This window comes from Pseudophryne corroboree, unplaced genomic scaffold, assembly GCF_028390025.1.
Source record: "Pseudophryne corroboree isolate aPseCor3 unplaced genomic scaffold, aPseCor3.hap2 scaffold_532, whole genome shotgun sequence".
Lineage (NCBI taxonomy): Eukaryota > Metazoa > Chordata > Amphibia > Anura > Myobatrachidae > Pseudophryne > Pseudophryne corroboree.
Genome location: NW_026970133.1, coordinates 290,305 through 307,795, shown reverse-complemented (window position 1 = coordinate 307,795; position 17,491 = coordinate 290,305). Strand labels below are relative to the sequence as shown.

Genomic DNA, 17,491 nt, shown 5'->3' with positions numbered 1-17,491 from the left:
TGCAGTTGTTGTCCCCAGATGAGAGTTCCCTTGTGCTGCCTCAGTTGAATCGCCTTTACTTGACAGAGATGTGCCTGAGCAGCGGCCCTCCCCAGCCCTATCCCAAATCATACTTATTTTGCATAGGAGATATCATGGTCATGAAGATTGTTCTCCCAGGGTGAGGTTCATTCATTGCATTCTGGGTATGAGGACCCCTGTGATTTCCCCAAATGTGGGAAACTCGACTGCATTATTTGTGGTAGTGGGGGACTGTGTTTGTGCTTTCCTCTGGTCAGCTCTGGTAAAAGTCAGATTTCTTTGTCTCAGATCTTCCTCTAGCCTTGTTCTTCTTTCGAGAGTTCCCTTGTGCTGCCTCAGTTGGATCTCCTTCACTTGACAGGGGGGTGCCCGAGCAGCGACCCTCCCCAGCTCTAGCCCAACTCCTACTTACCTGCCAGGTGAGATACTATGATCAGGAAGGTGCTTCTCCCAGGGCAAGGCTCACCCATTGCACTCTGGGTGTGCTGCTCCTGCGATTTCCCCAAATGTGGGACACTTGACTGCATAATTTGTGTTTTCTCTGGTCGGCTCTCGTATAATTCAGATCTCTTTGTCTCAGGTCTCTCTCCAGCCTAGTTTGCTGTCTGTTTCCACTTCTCTTTTCTTGAGCCGCTCCCTTCTATGCCCTTGCGCACTATCCTGACTTCTCCCGTCTGCTTACTTTGTGCCTTCCAACGCACAATGCGAACTACAGGTAGTGCTGCAGGGCCCACACCCTTTTACTTGCCTTACAGAGCAGCTCTGGAGCTGTTACAGTGCCCAGCTGCTGCAAGAAATCAGCTTGAATGCTTCAGGTGCTGGGGCATAGCCAACATGAGCCCCACACCGAAGGAGGGTGGAGGTGTTTAATGCGAATTAGAAGTCATCCAAGCGCCGCAAAAGGCCGCCATGCCCTGCACATCCCTTTTTTCTTTTCATATGCAGACGAGGGTTGAAGCCAACTTTGACCCACTGCTTGGATGACATCACCATATGCAAATCCATCTGCTGCAGGCCTTCCCCCAGGAATGCTTGCACTAGTTGTTGCATTTGGTTTGTTGTTTGGGGGTGCCTCAGTATTAGGCAGCCTTCTGCCCTCCCATGTTTATCTGAAAATATGTGTTCTCCCTGCAGTTGTTGTCCCCAGATGAGAGTTCCCTTGTGCTGCCTCAGTTGAATCGCCTTTACTTGACAGAGATGTGCCTGAGCAGCGGCCCTCCCCAGCCCTATCCCAAATCATACTTATTTTGCATAGGAGATATCATGGTCATGAAGATTGTTCTCCCAGGGTGAGGTTCATTCATTGCATTCTGGGTATGATGACCCCTGTGATTTCCCCAAATGTGGGAAACTCGACTGCATTATTTGTGGTAGTGGGGGACTGTGTTTGTGCTTTCCTCTGGTCAGCTCTGGTAAAAGTCAGATTTCTTTGTCTCAGATCTTCCTCTAGCCTTGTTCTTCTTTCGAGAGTTCCCTTGTGCTGCCTCAGTTGGATCTCCTTCACTTGACAGGGGGGTGCCCGAGCAGCGACCCTCCCCAGCTCTAGCCCAACTCTTACTTACCTGCCAGGTGAGATACTATGATCATGTAGGTGCTTCTCCCAGGGCAAGGCTCACCCATTGCACTCTGGGTGTGCTGCTTCTTTGATTTCCCCAAATGTGGGAAACTTAACTGCATAATTTGTGTTTCCCCTGGTCGGCTCTCATATAATTCAGATCTCTTTGTCTCAGGTCTCTCTTCAGCCTAGTTTGCTGTCTGTTTCCCTTCTCTTTTCTTGCGCCGCTCCCTTCTATGCCCTTGCGCACTATCCTGACTTCTCCCATCTGCTTACTTTGTGCCTTCCAACGCACAATGCGAACTACAGGTAGTGCTGCAGGGCCCACACCCTTTTACTTGCCTTACAGAGCAGCTCTGGAGCTGTTACAGTGCCCAGCTGCTGCAAGAAATCAGCTTGAATGCTTCAGGGGCTGGGGCATAGCCAACATGAGCCCCACACCGAAGGAGGGTGGAGGTGTTTAATGCGAACTAGGGGTCATCCAAGCGCCGCAAAAGGCCGCCATGCCCTGCACGCCCCTTTTCTCTTTTCATATGCAGATGAGGGTTGAAGCCAACTTTGACCCACTGCTTGGATGACATCACCATATGCAAATCCATCTGCTGCAGGCCTTCCCCCAGGAATGCTTGTACTAGTAGTTGCATTTGGTTTGTTGTTTGGGGGTGCTTCAGTATTAGGCAGCCTTCTGCCCTCCCATGTTCATCTGAAAATATGTGTTCTCCCTGCAGTTGTTGTCCCCAGATGAGAGTTCCCTTGTGCTGCCTCAGTTGAATCTCCTTTACTTGACAGAGATGTGCCTGAGCAGCGGCCCTCCCCAGCCCTATCCCAAATCATACCTATTTTGCATAGGAGATACCATGGTCATGAAGATTGTTCTCCCAGGGTGAGGTTCATTCATTGCATTCTGGGTATGCTGACCCCTGTGATTTCCCCAAATGTGGGAAACTCGACTGCATTATTTGTGGTAGAGGGGGACTGTGTTTGTGCTTTCCTCTGGTCAGCTCTGGTAAAAGTCAGATTTCTTTGTCTCAGATCTTCCTCTAGCCTTGTTCCTCTTTCGAGAGTTCCCTTGTGCTGCCTCAGTTGGATCTCCTTCACTTGACAGGGGGGTGCCCGAGCAGCGACCCTCCCCAGCTCTAGCCCAACTCCTATTTACCTGCCAGGTGAGATACTATGATCATGAAGGTGCTTCTCCCAGGGCAAGGCTCACCCATTGCACTCTGGGTGTGCTGCTCCTGCAATTTCCCCAAATGTGGGACACTTGACTGCATAATTTGTGTTTCCCCTTGTCGGCTCTCGTATAATTCAGATCTCTTTGTCTCAGGTCTCTCTCCAGCCTAGTTTGCTGTCTGTTTCCACTTCTCTTTTCTTGAGCCGCTCCCTTCTATGCCCTTGCGCACTATCCTGACTTCTCCCGTCTGCTTACTTTGTGCCTTACAATGCACAATGCAAACTACAGGTAGTGCTGCAGGGCCCACACCCTTTTACTTGCCTTACAGAGCAGCTCTGGAGCTGTTACAGTGCACAGCTGCTGCAAGAAATCAGCTTGAATGCTTCAGGGGCTGGGGCATAGCCAACATGAGCCCCACACCGAAGGAGGGTGGAGGTGTTTAATGCGAACTAAGGGTCATCCACGCGCCGCAAAAGGCCGCCATGCCCTGCACGCCCCTTTTCTCTTTTCATATGCAGACGAGGGTTGAAGCCAACTTTGACCCACTGCTTGGATGGCATTACCATATGCAAATCAATCTGCTGCAGGCCTTCCCCCAGGAATGCTTGCACTAGTTGTTGCATTTGGTTTGTTGTTTGGGGGTGCTTCAGTATTAGGCAGCCTTCTGCCCTCCCATGTTCATCTGAAAATATGTGTTCTCCCTGCAGTTGTTGTCCCCAGATGAGAGTTCCCTTGTGCTGCCTCAGTTGAATCTCCTTTACTTGACAGAGATGTGCCTGAGCAGCGGCCCTCCCCAGCCCTATCCCAAATCATACTTATTTTGCATAGGAGATACCATGGTCATGAAGATTGTTCTCCCAGGGTGAGGTTCATTCATTGCATTCTGGGTATGCTGACCCCTGTGATTTCCCCAAATGTGGGAAACTCGACTGCATTATTTGTGGTAGTGGGGGACTGTGTTTGTGCTTTCCTCTGGTCAGCTCTGGTAAAAGTCAGATTTCTTTGTCTCAGATCTTCCTCTAGCCTTGTTCTTCTTTCGAGAGTTCCCTTGTGCTGCCTCAGTTGGATCTCCTTCACTTGACAGGGGGGTGCACGAGCAGCGACCCTCCCCAGCTCTAGCCCAACTCCTATTTACCTGCCAGGTGAGATACTATGATCAGGAAGGTGCTTCTCCCAGGGCAAGGCTCACCCATTGCACTCTGGGTGTGCTGCTCCTGCGATTTCCCCAAATGTGGGACACTTGACTGCATAATTTGTGTTTCCTCTGGTCGGCTCTCATATAATTCAGATCTCTTTGTCTCAGGTCTTTCTCCAGCCTAGTTTGCTGTCTGTTTCCACTTCTCTTTTCTTAAGCCGCTCCCTTCTATGCAGTTGCGCACTATCCTGACCTCTCCCGTCTGCTTACTTTGTGCCTTCCAACGCACAATGCATACTACAGGTAGTGCTGCAGGGCCCACACCCTTTTACATGCTTTACAGAGCAACTCTGGAGCTGTTACAGTGCCCAGCTGCTGCAAGAAATCATCTTGAATGCTTCAGGGGCTGGGGCATAGCCAACATGAGCCCCACACCGAAGGAGGGGTCATCCAAGCGCCACAAAAGGACACCATGCCCTGCACATCCCTTTTTTCTTTTCATATGCAGACGAGGGTTGAAGCCAACTTTGACCCACTGCTTGGATGACATCACCATATGCAAATCCATCTGCTGCAGGCCTTCCCCCAGGAATGCTTGCACTAGTTGTTGCATTTGGTTTGTTGTTTGGGGGTGCTTCAGTATTAGGCAGCCTTCTGCCCACCCATGTTCATCTGAAAATATGTGTTCTCCCTGCAGTTGTTGTCCCCTAGATGAGAGTTCCCTTGTGCTGCCTCAGTTGAATCTTCTTTACTTGACAGAGATGTGCCTGAGCAGCGGCCCTCCCCAGCCCTATCCCAAATCATACTTATTTTGCATAGGAGATACCATGGTCATGAAGATTGTTCTCCCAGGGTGAGGTTCATTCATTGCATTCTGGGTATGCTGACCCCTATGATTTCCCCAAATGTGGGAAACTCGACAGCATTATTTGTGGTAGTGGGGGACTGTGTTTGTGCTTTCTTCTGGTCAACTCTGGTAAAAATCAGATTTCTTTGTCTCAGATCTTCCTCTAGCCTTGTTCCTCTTTCGAGAGTTCCCTTGTGCTGCCTCAGTTGGATCTCCTTCACTTGACAGGGGGGTACCCGAGCAGCGACCCTCCCCAGCTCTAGCCCAACTCCTACTTACCTGCCAGGTGAGATACTATGATCATGTAGGTGCTTCTCCCAGGGCAAGGCTCACCCATTGCACTCTGGGTGTGCTGCCCCTGTGATTTCCCCAAATGTGGGAAACTTGACTGCATAATTTGTGTTTACCCTGGTCGTCTCTCGTATAATTCAGATCTCTTTGTCTCAGGTCTCCCTCCAGCCTAGTTTGCTGTCTGTTTCCACTTCTCTTTTCTTGAGCCGCTCCCTTCTATGCCCTTGCGCACTATCCTGACTTCTCCCGTCTGCTTACTTTGTGCCTTCCAACACACAATGCAAACTACAGGTAGTGCTGCAGGGCCCACACCCTTTTACTTGCCTCACAGAGCAGCTCTGGAGCTGTTACAGTACCCAGCTGCTGCAAGAAATCAGCTTGAATGCTTCAGGGGCTGGGGCATTGCCAACATGAGCCCCACACCGAAGGAGGGTGGAGGTGTTTAATGCGAACTAAGGGTCACCCAAGCGCCGCAAAAGGCCGCCATGCCCTGCACGCCCATTTTCTCTTTTCATATGCAGACGAGGGTTGAAGCCAACTTTGACCCACTGCTTGGATGGCATTACCATATGCAAATCAATCTGCTGCAGGCCTTCCCCCAGGAATGCTTGCACTAGTTGTTGCATTTGGTTTGTTGTTTGGGGGTGCTTCGGTATTAGGCAGCCTTCTGCCCTCCCATGTTCATCTGAAAATATGTGTTCTCCCTGCAGTTGTTGTCCCCAGATGAGAGTTCCCTTGTGCTGCCTCAGTTGAATCTCCTTTACTTGACAGAGATGTGCCTGAGCAGCGGCCCTCCCCAGCCCTATCCCAAATCATACTTATTTTGCATAGGAGATACCATGGTCATGAAGATTGTTCTCCCAGGGTGAGGTTCATTCATTGCATTCTGGGTATGCTGACCCCTGTGATTTCCCCAAATGTGGGAAACTCGACTGCATTATTTGTGGTAGTGGGGGACTGTGTTTGTGCTTTCCTCTGCTCAGCTCTGGTAAAAGTCAGATTTCTTTGTCTCAGATCTTCCTCAAGCCTTGTTCTTCTTTCGAGAGTTCCCTTGTGCTGCCTCAGTTGGATCTCCTTCACTTGACAGGGGGGTGCCCGAGCAGCGACCCTCCCCAGCTCTAGCCCAACTCCTACTTACCTGCCAGGTGAGATACTATGATCAGGAAGGTGCTTCTCCCAGGGCAAGGCTCACCCATTGCACTCTGGGTGTGCTGCTAGTGCGATTTCCCCAAATGTGGGAAACTTGACTGCATAATTTGTGTTTCCTCTGGTCGGCTCTCGTATAATTCAGATCTCTTTGTCTCAGGTCTTTCTCCAGCCTAGTTTGCTGTCTGTTTCCACTTCTCTTTTCTTGAGCCGCTCCCTTCTATGCCCTTGCGCACTATCCTGACCTCTCCCGTCTGCTTACTTTGTGCCTTCCAACGCACAATGCATACTACAGGTAGTGCTGCAGGGCCCACACCCTTTTACATGCTTTACAGAACAGCTCTGGAGCTGTTACAGTGCCCAGCTGCTGCAAGAAATCATCTTGAATGCTTCAGGGGCTGGGGCATAGCCAACATGAGCCCCACACCGAAGGAGGGTGGAGATGTTTAATGCGAATTAAGGGTCATCCAAGCGCCACAAAAGGACGCCATGCCCTGCACATCCCTTTTTTCTTTTCATATGCAGACGAGGGTTGAAGCCAACTTTGACCCACTGCTAGGATGACATCACCATATGCAAATCCATCTGCTGCAGGCCTTCCCCCAGGAATGCTTACACTAGTTGTTGCATTTGGTTTGTTGTTTGGGGGTGCTTCAGTATTAGGCAGCCTTCTGCCCTCCCATGTTCATCTGAAAATATGTGTTCTCCCTGCAGTTGTTGTCCCCAGATGAGAGTTCCCTTGTGCTGCCTCAGTTGAATCGCCTTTACTTGACAGAGATGTGCCTGAGCAGCGGCCCTCCCCAGCCCTATCCCAAATCATACTTATTTTGCATAGGAGATATCATGGTCATGAAGATTGTTCTCCCAGGGTGAGGTTCATTCATTGCATTCTGGGTATGAGGACCCCTGTGATTTCCCCAAATGTGGGAAACTCGACTGCATTATTTGTGGTAGTGGGGGACTGTGTTTGTGCTTTCCTCTGGTCAGCTCTGGTAAAAGTCAGATTTCTTTGTCTCAGATCTTCCTCTAGCCTTGTTCTTCTTTCGAGAGTTCCCTTGTGCTGCCTCAGTTGGATCTCCTTCACTTGACAGGGGGGTGCCCGAGCAGTGACCCTCCCCAGCTCTAGCCCAACTCCTACTTACCTGCCAGGTGAGATACTATGATCATGTAGGTGCTTCTCCCAGGGCAAGGCTCACCCATTGCACTCTGGGTGTGCTGCCCCTTTGATTTCCCCAAATGTGGGAAACTTGACTGCATAATTTGTGTTTCCCCTGGTCGGCTTTCATATAATTCAGATCTCTTTGTCTCAGGTCTCTCTCCAGCCTAGTTTGCTGTCTGTTTCCACTTCTCTTTTCTTGAGCCGCTCCCTTCTATGCCCTTGCGCACTATCCTGACTTCTCCCGTCTGCTTACTTTGTGCCTTCCAACGCACAATGCGAACTACAGGTAGTGCTGCAGGGCCCACACCCTTTTACTTGCCTTACAGAGCAGCTCTGGAGCTGTTACAGTGTCCAGCTGCTGCAAGAAATCAGCTTGAATGCTTCAGGGGCTGGGGCATAGCCAACATGAGCCCCACACCGAATGAGGGTGGAGGTGTTTAATGCGAACTAGGGGTCATCCAAGTGCCGCAAAAGGCCGCCATGCCCTGCACGCCCCTTTTCTCTTTTCATATGCAGATGAGGGTTGAAGCCAACTTTGACCCACTGCTTGGATGACATCACCATATGCAAATCCATCTGCTGCAGGCCTTCCCCCAGGAATGCTTGTACTAGTTGTTGCATTTGGTTTGTTGTTTGGGGGTGCTTCAGTATTAGGCAGCCTTCTGCCCTCCCATGTTCATCTGAAAATATGTGTTCTCCCTGCAGTTGTTGTCCCCAGATGAGAGTTCCCTTGTGCTGCCTCAGTTGAATCTCCTTTACTTGACAGAGATGTGCCTGAGCAGCGGCCCTCCCCAGCCCTATCCCAAATCATACTTATTTTGCATAGGAGATACCATGGTCATGAAGATTGTTCTCCCAGGGTGAGGTTCATTCATTGCATTCTGGGTATGCTGACCCCTGTGATTTCCCCAAATGTGGGAAACTCGACTGCATTATTTGTGGTAGAGGGGGACTGTGTTTGTGCTTTCCTCTGGTCAGCTCTGGTAAAAGTCAGATTTCTTTGTCTCAGATCTTCCTCTAGCCTTGTTCCTCTTTCAAGAGTTCCCTTGTGCTGCCTCAGTTGGATCTCCTTCACTTGACAGGGGGGTGCCCGAGCATCGACCCTCCCCAGCTCTAGCCCAACTCCTACTTACCTGCCAGGTGAGATACTATGATCATGAAGGTGCTTCTCCCAGGGCAAGGCTCACCCATTGCACTCTGGGTGTGCTACACCTGCAATTTCCCCAAATGTGGGACACTTGACTGCATAATTTGTGTTTCCCCTGGTCGGCTCTCGTATAATTCAGATCTCTTTGTCTCAGGTCTCTCTCCAGCCTAGTTTGCTGTCTGTTTCCCCTTCTCTTTTCTTGAGCCGCTCCCTTCTATGCCCTTGTGCACTATCCTGACTTCTCCCGTCTGCTTACTTTGTGCCTTCCAATGCACAATGCAAACTACAGGTAGTGCTGCAGGGCCCACACCCTTTTACTTGCCTTACAGAGCAGCTCTGGAGCTGTTACAGTGCCCAGCTGCTGCAAGAAATCAGCTTGAATGCTTCAGGGGCTGGGGCATAGCCAACATGAGCCCCACACCGAAGGAGGGTGGAGGTGTTTAATGCGAACTAAGGGTCATCCAAGCGCCGCAAAAGGCCGCCATGCCCTGCACGCCCCTTTTCTCTTTTTTGATATGCAGACGAGGGTTGAAGCCAACTTTGACCCACTGCTTGGATGGCATTACCATATGCAAATCAATCTGCTGCAGGCCTTCCCCCAGGAATGCTTGCACTAGTTGTTGCATTTGGTTTGTTGTTTGGGGGTGCTTCAGTATTAGGCAGCCTTCTGCCCTCCCATGTTCATCTGAAAATATGTGTTCTCCCTGCAGTTGTTGTCCCCAGATGAGAGTTCCCTTGTGCTGCCTCAGTTGAATCTCCTTTACTTGACAGAGATGTGCCTGAGCAGCGGCCCTCCCCAGCCCTATCCCAAATCATACTTATTTTGCATAGGAGATACCATGGTCATGAAGATTGTTCTCCCAGGGTGAGGTTCATTAATTGCATTCTGGGTATGCTGACCCCTGTGATTTCCCCAAATGTGGGAAACTCAACTGCATTATTTGAGGTAGTGGGGGACTGTGTTTGTGCTTTCCTGTGGTCAGCTCTGGTAAAAGTCAGATTTCTTTGTCTCAGATCTTCCTCTAGCCTTGTTCTTCTTTCGAGAGTTCCCTTGTGCTGCCTCAGTTGGATCTCCTTCACTTGACAGGGGGGTGCACGAGCAGCGACCCTCCCCAGCTCTAGCCCAACTCCTATTTACCTGCCAGGTGAGATACTATGATCAGGAAGGTGCTTCTCCCAGGGCAAGGCTCACCCATTGCACTTTGGGTGTGCTGCTCCTGCGATTTCCCCAAATGTGGGACACTTGACTGCATAATTTGTGTTTCCTCTGGTCGGCTCTCATATAATTCAGATCTCTTTGTCTCAGGTCTTTCTCCAGCCTAGTTTGCTGTCTGTTTCCACTTCTCTTTTCTTGAGCCGCTCCCTTCTATGCCCTTGCGCACTATCCTGACCTCTCCCGTCTGCTTACTTTGTGCCTTCCAACGCACAATGCATACTACAGGTAGTGCTGCAGGGCCCACACCCTTTTACATGCTTTACAGAGCAGCTCTGGAGCTGTTACAGTGCCCAGCTGCTGCAAGAAATCATCTTGAATGCTTCAGGGGCTGGGGCATAGCCAACATGAGCCCCACACCGAAGGAGGGTGGAGATGTTTAATGCGAATTAGGGGTCATCCAAGCGCCACAAAAGGACGCCATGCCCTGCACATCCCTTTTTTTTTTCCATATGCAGACGAGGGTTGAAGCCAACTTTGACCCACTGCTTGGATGACATCACCATATGCAAATCCATCTGCTGCAGGCCTTCCCCCAGGAATGCTTGCACTAGTTGTTGCATTTGGTTTGTTGTTTGGGGGTGCTTCAGTATTAGGCAGCCTTCTGCCCTCCCATGTTCATCTGAAAATATGTGTTCTCCCTGCAGTTGTTGTCCCCAGATGAGAGTTCCCTTGTGCTGCCTCAGTTGAATCTCCTTTACTTGACAGAGATGTGCCTGAGCAGCGGCCCTCCCCAGCCCTATCCCAAATCATACTTATTTTGCATAGGAGATACCATGGTCATGAAGATTGTTCTCCCAGGGTGAGGTTCATTCATTGCATTCTGGGTATGCTGACCCCTGTGATTTCCCCAAATGTGGGAAACTCAACTGCATTATTTGTGGTAGTGGGGGACTGTGTTTGTGCTTTCTTCTGGTCAACTCTGGTAAAAATCAGATTTCTTTGTCTCAGATCTTCCTCTAGCCTTGTTCCTCTTTCGAGAGTTCCCTTGTGCTGCCTCAGTTGGATCTCCTTCACTTGACAGGGGGGTACCCGAGCAGCGACCCTTCGCAGCTCTAGCCCAACTCCTACTTACCTGCCAGGTGAGATACTATGATCATGAAGGTGCTTCTCCCAGGGCAAGGCTCACCCATTGCACTCTGGGTGTGCTGCCCCTGTGATTTCCCCAAATGTGGGAAACTTGACTGCATAATTTGTGTTTCCCCTGGTCGGCTCTCGTATAATTCAGATCTCTTTGTCTCAGGTCTCTCTCCAGCCTAGTTTGCTGTCTGTTTCCACTTCTCTTTTCTTGAGCCGCTCCCTTCTATGCCCTTGCGCACTATCCTGACTTCTCCCGTCTGCTTACTTTGTGCCTTCCAACACACAATGCAAACTACAGGTAGTGCTGCAGGGCCCACACCCTTTTACTTGCCTCACAGAGCAGCTCTGGAGCTGTTACAGTGCCCAGCTGCTGCAAGAAATCAGCTTGAATGCTTCAGGGGCTGGGGCATTGCCAACATGAGCCCCACACCGAAGGAGGGTGGGGGTGTTTAATGCGAACTAAGGGTCACCCAAGCGCCGCAAAAGGCCGCCATGCCCTGCACACCCCTTTTCTCTTTTCATATGCAGACGAGGGTTGAAGCCAACTTTGACCCACTGCTTGGATGGCATTACCATATGCAAATCAATCTGCTGCAGGCCTTCCCCCAGGAATGCTTGCACTAGTTGTTGCATTTGGTTTGTTGTTTGGGGGTGCTTCAGTATTAGGCAGCCTTCTGCCCTCCCATGTTCATCTGAAAATATGTGTTCTCCCTGCAGTTGTTGTCCCCAGATGAGAGTTCCCTTGTGCTGCCTCAGTTGAATCTCCTTTACTTGACAGAGATGTGCCTGAGCAGCGGCCCTCCCCAGCCCTATCCCAAATCATACTTATTTTGCATAGGAGATACCATGGTCATGAAGATTGTTCTCCCAGGGTGAGGTTCATTAATTGCATTCTGGGTATGCTGACCCCTGTGATTTCCCCAAATGTGGGAAACTCGACTGCATTATTTGTGGTAGTGGGGGACTGTGTTTGTGCTTTCCTCTGCTCAGCTCTGGTAAAAGTCAGATTTCTTTGTCTCAGATCTTCCTCTAGCCTTGTTCTTCTTTCGAGAGTTCCCTTGTGCTGCCTCAGTTGGATCTCCTTCACTTGACAGGGGGGTGCCCGAGCAGCGACCCTCCCCAGCTCTAGCCCAACTCCTACTTACCTGCCAGGTGAGATACTATGATCAGGAAGGTGCTTCTCCCAGGGCAAGGCTCACCCATTGCACTCTGGGTGTGCTGCTCCTGCGATTTCCCCAAATGTGGGAAACTTGACTGCATAATTTGTGTTTCCTCTGGTCGGCTCTCGTATAATTCAGATCTCTTTGTCTCAGGTCTTTCTCCAGCCTAGTTTGCTGTCTGTTTCCACTTCTCTTTTCTTGAGCCGCTCCCTTCTATGCCCTTGCGCACTATCTTGACTTCTCCCATCTGCTTACTTTGTGCCTTCCAACGCACAATGCGAACTACAGGTAGTGCTGCAGGGCCCACACCCTTTTACTTGCCTTACAGAGCAGCTCTGGAGCTATTACAGTGCCCAGCTGCTGCAAGTAATCAGCTTGAATGCTTCAGGGGCTGGGGCATAGCCAACATGAGCCCCACACCGAAGTAGGGTGGAGGTGTTTAATGCGAACTAGGGGTCATCCAAGCGCCGCAAAAGGCCGCCATGCCCTGCACGCCCCTTTTCTCTTTTCATATGCAGACGAGGGTTGAAGCCAACTTTGACCCACTGCTTGGATGACATCACCATATGCAAATCCATCTGCTGCAGGCCTTCCCCCAGGAATGCTTGTACTAGTTGTTGCATTTGGTTTGTTGTTTGGGGGTGCTTCAGTATTAGGCAGCCTTCTGCCCTCCCATGTTCATCTGAAAATATGTGTTCTCCCTGCAGTTGTTGTCCCCAGATGAGAGTTCCCTTGTGCTGCCTCAGTTGAATCTCCTTTACTTGACAGAGATGTGCCTGAGCAGCGGCCCTCCCCAGCCCTATCCCAAATCATACTTATTTTGTATAGGAGATACCATGGTCATGAAGATTGTTCTCCCAGGGTGAGGTTCATTCATTGCATTCTGGGTATGCTGACCCCTGTGATTTCCCCAAATGTGGGAAACTCGACTGCATTATTTGTGGTAGTGGGGGACTGTGTTTGTGCTTTCCTCTGGTCAGCTCTGGTAAAAGCCAGATTTCTGTGTCTCAGATCTTCCTCTAGCCTTGTTCTTCTTTCGAGAGTTCTCTTGTGCTGCCTCAGTTGGATCTCCTTCACTTGACAGGGGGGTGCCCGAGCAGCGACCCTCCTCAGCTCTTGCCCAACTCCTACTTACCTGCCAGGTGAGATACTATGATCAGGAAGGTGCTTCTCCCAGGGCAAGGCTCACCCATTGCACTCTGTGTGCGCTGCTCCAGCGATTTCCCCAAATGTGGGAAACTCGACTGCATAATTTGTGTTTCCCCTGGTCGGCTCTCGTATAATTCAGATCTCTTTGTCTCAGGGCTCTCTCCAGCCTAATTTGCTGTCTGTTTCCACTTCTCTTTTCTTGAGCCGCTCCCTTCTATGCCCTTGCGCACTATCCTGACTTCTCCCGTCTGCTTACTTTGTGCCTTCCAACGCACAATGCGAACTTCAGGTAGTGCTGCAGGGCCCACACCCTTTTAGTTGCCTTACAGAGCAGCTCTGGAGCTGTTACAGTGCCCAGCTGCTGCAAGAAATCAGCTTGAATGTTCTTCGTTGATTGATGGAAGAAACATCTTACAAAAACTCTCCTGATTATTGACTTTTTAAAGTTTTTCTAGGAAACGTTCTAGATGAATGCTTATTAGCGTTTGTCAGAATGTACGTTTGCAAAGTGTCTCTGTGGCGCAATCAGTTAGCGTGTTCGGTTATTATCCAAAAGGTTGGTGGTTCAATCCCACCCAGGGACGTAATTTACCTTGTTATCAGATTTTGGTGATCTTTAAGTAGACAAGTCAAAATTTCAAACCCCCTCTTATTGTGTAGGGTACCTGGCCTTCTCTGATGTAATCAGAGTTAGATTTGATTAAGTGATTTTATAAAAAAAAAACAGCTAGGAAGCACAATTTAGCAGTGGGTTGCAGAGAAAAAGAAATATGCTGGCAAAAAAATCCAATTGAGTGATTAAACAGCTCTTCATTTTCTGGCTTTATTTTTATGCTAACAAATTTGTTCTCTGAAAAGTGTCCACAAAGCCAAGTATCTGATTAACACCTTTGTAGGGATGGGTTTTCACCTATTACTAAATTAAACTTGCTTCATTGGAAAGGCAGCAAGATGCATCGTCATTTCAATATCTACTGAAATAATACAGGTTGACACCAGGAAACATTAACGCCACTGCATCCTTGCTGCTTTCTCATGTGGAAGTCTGTTTAATGTGAAAACAAGGTGATATCTAATTAGCACACAGGTAAGGAATTAAGAAAATCTTTATTTAAGGGTGAAGATGTTTCTCACAAAATCGTTGCCCCAATGCATCATTGAAATTCAAGCTGGAAAGATGATTTTAATATATCACTTGTACATTTTGTATTGCTCTTCTGGTGACAATGTAGTTTGTTTTTGTCAATTACCATTTTAATAATAGGGTAAAGAAAATTAAGTGGATTTTTGAAAGAAAACAATAGTGTCAATATACTATTAAAACAAATTAAAATGGTAAAAGTTATTGTACTTTAAGTAAAAATAAAAGAGCAAAAATATCAATCCCAGTTTTGAATTACTTTAATTAGCAAAAAAAAATGCATATAGCAAAGGATAGTTTCAATCTGCCTACCTCTGGGTTATGAGCCCAGCATGCTTCCATTGCAGTACTCTGCTGCACATGTAAGTGCAAGAGATCCTGGAGCACTCACTCATCATGGGAAAGTACCAATGTGTTTCTTCGTTGGTTGATGGAAGAAACATCTTACAAAAACTCTCCAGATTATTGACTTTTTAAAGTTTTTCTAGGAAACGTTCTAGATGAATGCTTATTAGCCTTTGTCAGTATGTACTTTTGCAAAGTGTCTCTGTGGCGCAATTGGTTAGTGTGTAAGGCTATTAACCAAAATGTTGGTGGTTCAATCCCACCCAGGAACGTAATTGACCTTGTGATCAGATTTTGGTGATATTTAAGTAGACATGTCAAAATTTCAAACCCCATCTTATTGTGTAGGGTACCTGGCCTTCTCTGATGTTATCAGAGTTAGATTTGATTCAGTGATTTTATAAAAAACAGCTAGGAAGCACAATTTAGCAGTGGGTTGCAGAGAAAAAAAATATGCTGGCAAAAAAATCCAATTGAGTGATTAAACAGCTCTTCATTTTCTGGTTTATTTTTATGCTAACAAATTTGTTCTCTGAAAAGTGTCCACAAAGCCAAGTCTCTGATTAACACCTTTGTAGGGATGGTTTTTCACCTATTACTAAATTAAACTTGCTTCATTGTAAAGGCAGCAAGATGCATCCTCATTTCAATGTCTACTGAAATAATACAAGTTGACACCAGGAAACATTAACGCCACTGCATCCTTGCTGCTTTCTCATGTGGAAGTCTGTTTAATGCGAAAACAAGGTGATATCTAATTAGCACACAGGTAAGGAATTAAGAAAATCTTTATTTAAGGGTGAAGATGTTTCTCACAAAATCGTTGCCCCAATGCATCATTGAAATTCAAGCTGGAAAGATGATTTTAATATATCACTTGTACATTTTGTATTGCTCTTCTGGTGACAATGTAGTTTGTTTTTGTCAATTACCATTTTAATAATAGGGTAAAGAAAATGAAGTGGATTTTTGAAAGAAAACAATACTGTCAATATACTATTAAAACAAATTAAAATGGTAAAAGTTATTGTACTTTAAGTAAAAATAAAAGAGCCAAAATATCAATCCCAGTTTTGGATTACTTTAATTAACAAAAAAAATGCATATAGCAAAGGATAGTTTCAATCTGCCTACCTCTGGGTTATGGGCCCAGCATGCTTCCATTGCAGTACTCTGCTGCACATGTAAGTGCAAGAGATCCTGAAGCACTCACTCATCATGGGAAAGTACCAATGTGTTTCTTCATTGGTTGATGGAAGAAACATCTTACAAAAACTCTCCAGATTATTGACTTTTTAAAGTTTTTCTAGGAAACGTTCTTGATGAATGCTTATTAGCCTTTGTCAGTATTTACTTTTTGCAAAGTGTCTCTGTGGTGCAATTGGTTAGTGTGTAAGGCTATTAACCAAAAGGTTTGTGGTTCAATCCCACCCAGGAACGTAATTGACCTTGTGATCAGATTTTGGTGATATTTAAGTAGACAAGTCAAAATTTCAAACCCCATCTTATTGTGTAGGGTACCTGGCCTTCTCTGATGTAATCAGAGTTAGATTTGATTCAGTGATTTTATAAAAAACATCTAGGAAGCACAATTTAGCAGTGGGTTGCAGAGAAAAAAAATATGCTGGCAAAAAAAATCCAATTGAGTGATTAAACAGCTCTTCATTTTCTGGCTTTATTTTTATGCTAACAAATTTGTTCTCTGAAAAGTGTCCACAAAGCCAAGTCTCTGATTAACACCTTTGTAGGGATGGTTTTTCACCTATTACTAAATTAAACTTGCTTCATTGGAAAGGCAGCAAGATGCATCCTCATTTCAATGTCTACTGAAATAATACAAGTTGACACCAGGAAACATTAACGCCACTGCATCCTTGCTGCTTTCTCATGTGGAAGTCTGTTTAATGCGAAAACAAGGTGATATCTAATTAGCACACAGGTAAGGAATTAAGAAAATCTTTATTTAAGGGTGAAGATGTTTCTCACAAAATCGTTGCCCCAATGCATCATTGAAATCCAAGCTGGAAAGATGATTTTAATATATCACTTGTACATTTTGTATTGCTCTTCTGGTGACAATGTAGTTTGTTTTTGTCAATTACCATTTTAATAATAGGGTAAAGAAAATTAAGTGGATTTTTGAAAGAAAACAATACTGTCAATATACTATTAAACAAATTAAAATGGTAAAAGTTATTGTACTTTAAGTAAAAATAAAAGAGCCAAAATATCAATCCCAGTTTTGGATTACTTTAATTAAAAAAAAAAAGCATACAGCAGAGGATAGTTTCAATCTGCCTACCTCTGGGTTATGAGCCCAGCATGCTTCCATTGCTGTACTCTGCTGCACATGTAAGTGCAAGAGATCCTGAAGCACTCACTCATCATGGGAAAGTACCAATGTGTTTCTTCGTTGGTTGATAGAAGAAACATCTTACAAAAACTCTCCAGATTATTGACTTTTTAAAGTTTTTCTAGGAAACGTTTTAGATGAATGTTTATTAGCCTTTGTCAGTATGCGTTTTCGCAAAGTTTCTCTGTGGCGCAATCAGTTAGTGTGTACGGCTATTAACTAAAAGGTTGGTGGTTCAATTCCACCCAGGGATGTAATTGATCTTGTTATCAGATTTTGGTGATCTTTAAGTAGACAAGTCAAAATTTCAAACCCCCTCTTATGGTGTAGGGTACCTGGCCTTCTCTGATGTAATCAGAGTTAGATTTGATTCAGTGATTTTATAAAAAACAGCTAGGAAGCACAATTTAGCAGTTGGTTGCAGAGAAAAAAAATATGCTGGCAAAAAAAATCCAATTGAGTGATTAAACAGCTCTTCATTTTCTGGCTTTATTTTTATGCTAACAAATTTGTTCTCTGAAAAGTGTCCACAAAGCCAAGTCTCTGATTAACACCTTTGTAGGGATGGTTTTTCACCT

The 17,491-nt window shown here is 46.8% G+C and overlaps 22 non-coding genes and 2 pseudogenes across 22 annotated transcripts; all 24 read left to right on the top strand.

Moving 5' to 3' along the window:
* Nucleotides 1-109: 109 nt before the first annotated feature.
* LOC135031795 (U1 spliceosomal RNA) lies at nt 110-273 on the top strand. Its single transcript, XR_010227425.1, has one exon. It is a non-coding gene; the product is annotated as a U1 spliceosomal RNA (small nuclear RNA).
* Nucleotides 274-425: 152 nt separating this feature from the next.
* Nucleotides 426-588, top strand: LOC135031798 (U1 spliceosomal RNA). Its single transcript, XR_010227428.1, has one exon. It is a non-coding gene; the product is annotated as a U1 spliceosomal RNA (small nuclear RNA).
* A 671-nt stretch (nt 589-1,259) lies between these two features.
* LOC135031789 (U1 spliceosomal RNA) lies at nt 1,260-1,423 on the top strand. Its single transcript, XR_010227419.1, has one exon. It is a non-coding gene; the product is annotated as a U1 spliceosomal RNA (small nuclear RNA).
* A 152-nt stretch (nt 1,424-1,575) lies between these two features.
* On the top strand, nt 1,576-1,717 carry LOC135031807 (U1 spliceosomal RNA; annotated as a pseudogene).
* A 691-nt stretch (nt 1,718-2,408) lies between these two features.
* Nucleotides 2,409-2,572, top strand: LOC135031787 (U1 spliceosomal RNA). The gene has a single exon (XR_010227417.1). It is a non-coding gene; the product is annotated as a U1 spliceosomal RNA (small nuclear RNA).
* A 152-nt stretch (nt 2,573-2,724) lies between these two features.
* On the top strand, nt 2,725-2,860 carry LOC135031811 (U1 spliceosomal RNA; annotated as a pseudogene).
* A 698-nt stretch (nt 2,861-3,558) lies between these two features.
* On the top strand, nt 3,559-3,722 carry LOC135031774 (U1 spliceosomal RNA). Its single transcript, XR_010227406.1, has one exon. It is a non-coding gene; the product is annotated as a U1 spliceosomal RNA (small nuclear RNA).
* Nucleotides 3,723-3,874: 152 nt separating this feature from the next.
* LOC135031809 (U1 spliceosomal RNA) lies at nt 3,875-4,037 on the top strand. Its single transcript, XR_010227437.1, has one exon. It is a non-coding gene; the product is annotated as a U1 spliceosomal RNA (small nuclear RNA).
* A 647-nt stretch (nt 4,038-4,684) lies between these two features.
* LOC135031792 (U1 spliceosomal RNA) lies at nt 4,685-4,848 on the top strand. Its single transcript, XR_010227422.1, has one exon. It is a non-coding gene; the product is annotated as a U1 spliceosomal RNA (small nuclear RNA).
* A 152-nt stretch (nt 4,849-5,000) lies between these two features.
* On the top strand, nt 5,001-5,163 carry LOC135031813 (U1 spliceosomal RNA). The gene has a single exon (XR_010227439.1). It is a non-coding gene; the product is annotated as a U1 spliceosomal RNA (small nuclear RNA).
* A 671-nt stretch (nt 5,164-5,834) lies between these two features.
* Nucleotides 5,835-5,998, top strand: LOC135031773 (U1 spliceosomal RNA). The gene has a single exon (XR_010227405.1). It is a non-coding gene; the product is annotated as a U1 spliceosomal RNA (small nuclear RNA).
* Nucleotides 5,999-6,150: 152 nt separating this feature from the next.
* On the top strand, nt 6,151-6,313 carry LOC135031771 (U1 spliceosomal RNA). Its single transcript, XR_010227403.1, has one exon. It is a non-coding gene; the product is annotated as a U1 spliceosomal RNA (small nuclear RNA).
* A 671-nt stretch (nt 6,314-6,984) lies between these two features.
* LOC135031794 (U1 spliceosomal RNA) lies at nt 6,985-7,148 on the top strand. Its single transcript, XR_010227424.1, has one exon. It is a non-coding gene; the product is annotated as a U1 spliceosomal RNA (small nuclear RNA).
* A 152-nt stretch (nt 7,149-7,300) lies between these two features.
* LOC135031815 (U1 spliceosomal RNA) lies at nt 7,301-7,463 on the top strand. The gene has a single exon (XR_010227441.1). It is a non-coding gene; the product is annotated as a U1 spliceosomal RNA (small nuclear RNA).
* A 671-nt stretch (nt 7,464-8,134) lies between these two features.
* LOC135031780 (U1 spliceosomal RNA) lies at nt 8,135-8,298 on the top strand. The gene has a single exon (XR_010227411.1). It is a non-coding gene; the product is annotated as a U1 spliceosomal RNA (small nuclear RNA).
* Nucleotides 8,299-8,450: 152 nt separating this feature from the next.
* On the top strand, nt 8,451-8,613 carry LOC135031805 (U1 spliceosomal RNA). The gene has a single exon (XR_010227435.1). It is a non-coding gene; the product is annotated as a U1 spliceosomal RNA (small nuclear RNA).
* Nucleotides 8,614-9,286: 673 nt separating this feature from the next.
* LOC135031796 (U1 spliceosomal RNA) lies at nt 9,287-9,450 on the top strand. The gene has a single exon (XR_010227426.1). It is a non-coding gene; the product is annotated as a U1 spliceosomal RNA (small nuclear RNA).
* Nucleotides 9,451-9,602: 152 nt separating this feature from the next.
* LOC135031806 (U1 spliceosomal RNA) lies at nt 9,603-9,765 on the top strand. Its single transcript, XR_010227436.1, has one exon. It is a non-coding gene; the product is annotated as a U1 spliceosomal RNA (small nuclear RNA).
* Nucleotides 9,766-10,436: 671 nt separating this feature from the next.
* Nucleotides 10,437-10,600, top strand: LOC135031783 (U1 spliceosomal RNA). The gene has a single exon (XR_010227414.1). It is a non-coding gene; the product is annotated as a U1 spliceosomal RNA (small nuclear RNA).
* A 152-nt stretch (nt 10,601-10,752) lies between these two features.
* On the top strand, nt 10,753-10,915 carry LOC135031802 (U1 spliceosomal RNA). Its single transcript, XR_010227432.1, has one exon. It is a non-coding gene; the product is annotated as a U1 spliceosomal RNA (small nuclear RNA).
* Nucleotides 10,916-11,586: 671 nt separating this feature from the next.
* Nucleotides 11,587-11,750, top strand: LOC135031791 (U1 spliceosomal RNA). The gene has a single exon (XR_010227421.1). It is a non-coding gene; the product is annotated as a U1 spliceosomal RNA (small nuclear RNA).
* Nucleotides 11,751-11,902: 152 nt separating this feature from the next.
* On the top strand, nt 11,903-12,065 carry LOC135031797 (U1 spliceosomal RNA). Its single transcript, XR_010227427.1, has one exon. It is a non-coding gene; the product is annotated as a U1 spliceosomal RNA (small nuclear RNA).
* A 671-nt stretch (nt 12,066-12,736) lies between these two features.
* LOC135031786 (U1 spliceosomal RNA) lies at nt 12,737-12,900 on the top strand. Its single transcript, XR_010227416.1, has one exon. It is a non-coding gene; the product is annotated as a U1 spliceosomal RNA (small nuclear RNA).
* A 152-nt stretch (nt 12,901-13,052) lies between these two features.
* On the top strand, nt 13,053-13,215 carry LOC135031770 (U1 spliceosomal RNA). The gene has a single exon (XR_010227402.1). It is a non-coding gene; the product is annotated as a U1 spliceosomal RNA (small nuclear RNA).
* Nucleotides 13,216-17,491: the final 4,276 nt, after the last annotated feature.